Genomic DNA, 5,877 nt, shown 5'->3' with positions numbered 1-5,877 from the left:
GCCCATCTGCTCCCGGGAGCAGGCACAGAAACACACTGACCCACCCCCGCCCCCACCATTGAAACCCTAGCAGTTTTTCAAAAAAGAGGTGGCCATGGTGCCTCCTTGCCATCAGCGACCCACCCTTAACCAGGAGAGTGACCTGAGGTGTGGAATGGGGAGGCACTATGATGTGCTGCGTTGGGACAGTGGTGCCAATAGCTGATAGTAAGGAGGTGCCGTGGCCACCCCTTTCCTGCAGAGTCACGAGGGTCTCAATGGTGTGTGTGTGTTTGTATGTGTGGGGGTAAGTGTATTTCTGTGCCCGCTCCCAGAAGCAGGGCTGAGGTGGGGGAGGAGTGAGAGCAGTGGTGCCCCTCTGCGGGCCACACAGGCATCACCTGGCTAAGATGTGGGGGATGTCGCACCTGGCAGCCATTGCCACCACCACCACCCTGCACTGCTTTCCAACGTCCGGTTGCATGTGCAGCTTCACGGACTGCTGACAGGCGGCGTGTGATTGGCCTGGCATGAGGCCTGTCAGCAGCCTGCAGAGACGCATGTGCAACTGGGTGCCAGAAAGCAGGGTTCAGGGGTGGCAGTGGTGGTGCAAGATGGTGGGTGGCAGTGGTGGCAGAGGGTGGTGGGTGGTTGGTGGCAGTGGCTGCTGTGTGTGACCACTCCCCCCACATCTGGCTGGCCAGGTGGTGTCTGTGCGGCCCACAGAGGGGCACCGCTGCCCTCGCCACCCCCACCAGCCCTGCTCCTGGGAGCAGGCACAGAAGCACACCTCCTGCCCTCCGCCATTCAGACCCTCTGTGCATCACTGCCACTGCTTGCTTTGAGAGCAGCGTGATGGCTGTGTGTGTCCAGTTGCTGGGTGGGCAGCAGCCCGGCAGGAAGCCTCCCAGCAGCAGGTTGCACATGGTGTCATGCTGGTCTTGAAGCTGCGGCAGTGAGGTGCAGAGGCAGAGCAGAGCCAAGCATGCCCTCACCCTGTGCACAGATCGGGGGGAGGGGCACATGCCCCCCTTGGCTCCTCTGCCGTGCAAGCAGGGGTGGGACACCCCCTTCCACCGCCATGCCCTTGGATGCGATGTGGGGCTCCCATTGTCCCACAGCTCAGCCCGGGCCCCATTCACTCCTTCCCCTGCCCCACTCCGTCCTGCACTATGGGGGTCTCGATCTGCCCCCCCCACCCTGCTTCTTCCCCCCACATACACTTACCTACTGGGGCTGGGGGGTGTCTTTGTCTGCACCTCTGTGTGTTTGTGTGTCTGTCTGTGTCTGTATCGTATCTGTGTGTGTGTGTCTGTCTCCTGACAGCCTGGTGGCAGCAGGACTGCCTTGGGGCACATGGCTCTTGGGGCAGTGAAGTGCAGAGTCCATCCTGCAGCAGCATCTGCCTCTACTCCGTGTACAGATCTGGGGGGCACATGGCTCCTGGGCCTCTGCCAGGGTGTGTGCAGCAGCGGGAGCCCCATCCTGTCCCTATGCCCTCCAGACTAGCTGCTCTTGCCCCTGCCCCTGCCCCAGCCCCAACCCCACTCCTTCCCTCACCATGGGGGCCTTGATCTGACCCCACTACCCCCACCCCTTAAAAACAAGAAAAAAATATAAAGGGGTACATGAACTGAAAGTTTGAGGCAGAAGGGGTACGCTTGTTAAAAAAGGTTGAAAACCCCTGGTCTAGACCAATACGGCTACAACCTGGATACCTAAACATACCAAGAGATCCCTCCTCCTTCTCTCTCCCAGCACGTCCTGTCAGCGAGGAAGAAAGAGGCTCTGGAGATGGAGCTGTGCCCATATTCAGTTGTTGCCATCAGTCCCAATGCCATGGGAACAGCCCTTTGAGAGACACCTATCTGGGACAGCTCAGTGTAACATCAATGGCTTGTGTTCCCTCTAACCCCACATCCTTTCTGCCTTCTGGGGGCCCCCGTGAAAGGATCTGCTGACAACACCTGCTGGACTTCTACCCTTATGATGGTGATTCCCAGAGCTTGATAACACACTGGGTTGGAAACATCTAAACTGACAAATTATCATGTATCCTTCACCCTTCCACTGTAAAGACGCTTTTCGTTTAAGATAGGAAGGGGAAGCTTGAAGCAAAGGGAGAAAGCCAAAAGTTTGAGTGGGAGCTCCCTCCTTTCTCCCCCAGTTGATCTCTCTCCTCTGATGTCAATAAGGCCAGTCTTCTCATTGGGGTAAATCAACTGTGGTCCTCCTGAAGCTGGATTTGTTTGCAAGGTCCAGCTAGTTTCATTCTTCCCCAGCTTTGTGCTTGTTACAGAGAGGAGAGCCATGCAGACTCTCTCTCACTTCCATGTTCTTTTCCCACCACTTCCCCTTTCAGCCCAAGCTTCACGCGTGTATTTTTCCAAGTGGGAACCTTAAGCAGTATCTCCTCACCATGCTTAAGTCAGCAGTAAGACTGAAGCTGAAGGACAAGTGGGGTGAGGAACAGAAGACACTCACCCAGTCTCTTCTGGGTGGGATTCTCCTGCCTGGTTCTCTGCAGGTCTGGTTCTCCTTTCTCTCTGTGTTGGTATTTTTTATATGTGCATAGTGAGCACAAGCCACTACCAGCAATAGCACTTCACACTCATTCATTTTGCACTAATGTGAGTGTGGTGAGCATAAAACAGAAAGGTTGGCCAGACAGAAGAGATCATACTTTTCCACTGGTTGGTTGGATACCTCCCTTTCCAGCCCTTCAACTTCTCTTGAAAAGGCACCAGGGCTTTTTCAGACACTTTTCTACCCAGAATTATTTCCAGGGAAGTCACATCCCCAGGTCTCCAGTGATTGATAGCCTGTCTACCTAATTGACTTTCTTCCCCTCACTCCTGGTTCTGTTAAAGGCCTTACCCCACCACCCATCTATTTTCTGCAAAGGTTTTCCAACTGGATCCTTACTCCAGGGAGCTCGCTTGTATTTATTGTGCTTGCTCCCTGGTTGCCCCATTGAAGGGCCCAACATCGCCAAGGCAATCCTTACAAGTTCTTATTCTTTGGCAGATTTATCTGAGTTACAGGATGGTGGCTGGTAACCAGAAATCCAATTTTCTCCCCAGCAGGGCTTAAGATGCGTGGAGGCTGGTATACTTGCTGGGCATATCCCTATGAGCAGGAATATACATTTCCCTGGGGACAAATAGGAGCAACATATATTTGTGCTGCTGCTAGTTGTCCCCAAGCATGCCCCTGGTGGGGTCAGCACCCCCACAAGTTGCCCTGGATGGGGTAGGGGAGTCTGGGTCCAGCAGCTGGACTGGCCCCAGCAGCCTTATCTGGGGTCCTTGGGGCCTCCCAGGGCAGCAGTGGCAGTGATCCAGACACGTGGAGTCTGGGCAACCGCTGGAGTGGCTGGCCAGGCTCTGGTTTCTGGTGGCACCTCCTGCTGCCACGTGCACTGTACCACTTTTTTTTGGTGCAACTTTTTTAGATAATGGGATTTCCTGGTATCTCTAATTGTGCTGCCACACTGCAAATATGCAGCACAGCAAACAGATTACCATGCACCACATGCGTTTTGCAGTGACTCAAAAGGCTTTGAGGTGCTGGACACTGCACATTCCCATGTGTGGGGACACAGTCACTAAGTGTATTTTAGCACTGTTCCCAGCCCAGATCCTGAAACATCATTTTTTTATTATAAACAGTTTTGAAAAAATCAGGTTGTCACCATTCTAGGGCGAGACAGAATATATTCTTTAACTGTTCAGTAGCTTTATTACACAGCTGAGTCTATGGAGTTATTCCTTCCCTTTCTTCCTTTGTTAAGTTGCTTAGGGGAGCAGCTTGAGGAGAATGACTAGAAAGAACATTCTAATAGAATTTTGGCTGATTTTTTTTTTTTTTTTAATATCAGGTCAAAACTTAGTGAAATTGTTTGTCATATTTTTAATAAGAATGTTGCTGAGTTTTGAATCAAAATGATTTTAGAAATGCTGGGCTTATCAAAAAGTTGGCTTTTAGTAAAAAAAAAAACAAACTCAGTTCAATAAATGTTTCTGCAGTGCTTTTCAAAAAAGACAAATGATATCTTTGAAAAGTGAATATGTTGATAAGTAAGTACCTTTTTTAATGAAGTGAAAATGGGACAAGGGGAGTTTACTGGAAATGTCTGAGATGTGAAAAATTCATTTGAAGCTATAGTTGTGTCCTGACACATTTTAGAGGATGGGGTGCTGAGGGCCTCAGGAAACCATGACCCAGGGCTGGTGGCAAGTGGGTCAAGTGCCAGTCAGAAGTTAGGCATGCAGACTTATTCTCAAGGGTAACTGCTTTTTGGACGAAATGTCCAAAGGGAGAATGGCAGGCTCTCCATCTCTTGAAGATTTCACACCCTGACTGGATGCCTCTCTGGAAGATATTCTAGTCCAATGCACACAGACCTACCAGTCCTGTTAGGCCTGAAAATATGTATCTGAATGTAGTTCAGCATATAGTACAAACCAGTGTCCCTGGACTGCAGTGAGACAGCGCTGGACTAGCCCTGTCTCTTGCATGGCATGGCAATATCTTGAAAGATCAAAAAAAATAAAAAAAGTTGAGACAGGATAGGATTTCCCTGGTGGCAGGTCCCCAGCTAGGTCAGCCAGTAAAGCATTAGACTCTTAATCTCAGGGTCTTTGGGAGCACGTCTCCTTTTTCCACTTGCTTTGTGGGTCTGAGATTTCAGCTTCTGGACATCCTCGTACTTCCTGACCCCGACATCTCTGTTCTGCCATTCACATGCCTCGGGCCAGGCTGTGCAACCCCGGGTGGCCGGGGAGGTGCCAGGAACACGGTGTGGAGACTGCCCTCGGATCTGAGAGCTGGCCAGAGGGGTTGGGGTCCAGACACTTGGGGAGCAGAAAGGGGGCTCGGGCCTCACCTCCAAGGGCCGTGGGCCTTGAGGGTGAGGACTCAGGACCAGTGGAGCGGGAGCAGATGCCTGGGAAGCAGTTCCCTGAGGGGGACAAGGCACTGACAGCAGCTGGGCACATCCCAGCCATGATTCTGGCCAGGCAGCTCCGCGGAGCCCGCAAAGCACTGGTGCGCTGGGTGTGTTGGGAAAGGTGGTGCCAGAATAGGATCATCACCTCTGTTCAAATGGACTGAACCTGAGCTTTGCCTTATGCAGAGCTGGCCTCCACTCTCTTACTTGCAAGTCATTGTATAGTTGACGGTCTTAGATTGTGTCCAGGGACCAGGGAACTTACACAACCACATAGAGCTTGATCATGTTCCCCTGCCGCAAAACACACATGCGCACACACAGCCAATTTTGGGCTTGGAGCCCCTGGGGATGGGCTCTTTCCTCACCAGGGCATATCTGGGGCTAGCTTCTCTGGAAGAAAAAGAAGCACCCTTCCCCTCTTCTTCCCGAGCAGCCGCATCCTTTGGAACAGAGCCAAGGAGATGGAGACTTTGTTGCAAGTGAGTTTGGGAAGCCGGCCTCCAAGGAGATCTCGCCACCACCTGGTGCTTAGATCTACTTGGGCCTTGCATGGCAAATAAAGCACGACATCCCCGGGGCCCTTTTCTGCTTTACAGTTATATTTCAGTTCCAGTCTTTGGGAAAGATGAGGGGCCCAACACTGAAACTCTTCACAAGGCCCCCAGAAGATAAACACCCATTGTGGCTTTGGTCAGTTTGAATGCATAAGAGTGGAGGTCAACTCTCCCTGAGCCAAAATTGTGGTCCATATCCGGTAGCGGGGATGGCAATCCACATGCCCTCTCCCGGAAGGGGCACTGGCACTTCCAATTCCTCATGTTCCCTTCACATGAGAACGGGCCCAGGATTGGAGCTGGGCTGAAGCAGACCCGCAACCCTGGGCCTGTTCTTCTTTCTTTCCTTAGCCAGCCCAGTGCTAAAGCTAGCCCAAAGCTCAGGTGGAA

General features: G+C 52.1%; 1 pseudogene; it reads left to right on the top strand.

Moving 5' to 3' along the window:
- Positions 1–1,836, top strand: part of LOC106723247 — a 7,531-nt pseudogene extending 5,695 nt beyond the window's left edge.
- The last annotated feature ends 4,041 nt before the right edge of the window (positions 1,837–5,877 follow it).

The sequence above is a fragment of the Alligator sinensis genome, unplaced genomic scaffold (genome assembly GCF_000455745.1).
Source record: "Alligator sinensis unplaced genomic scaffold, ASM45574v1 scaffold369_1, whole genome shotgun sequence".
NCBI lineage: Eukaryota > Metazoa > Chordata > Crocodylia > Alligatoridae > Alligator > Alligator sinensis.
This window is presented reverse-complemented; position numbering and strand designations above follow the sequence as displayed.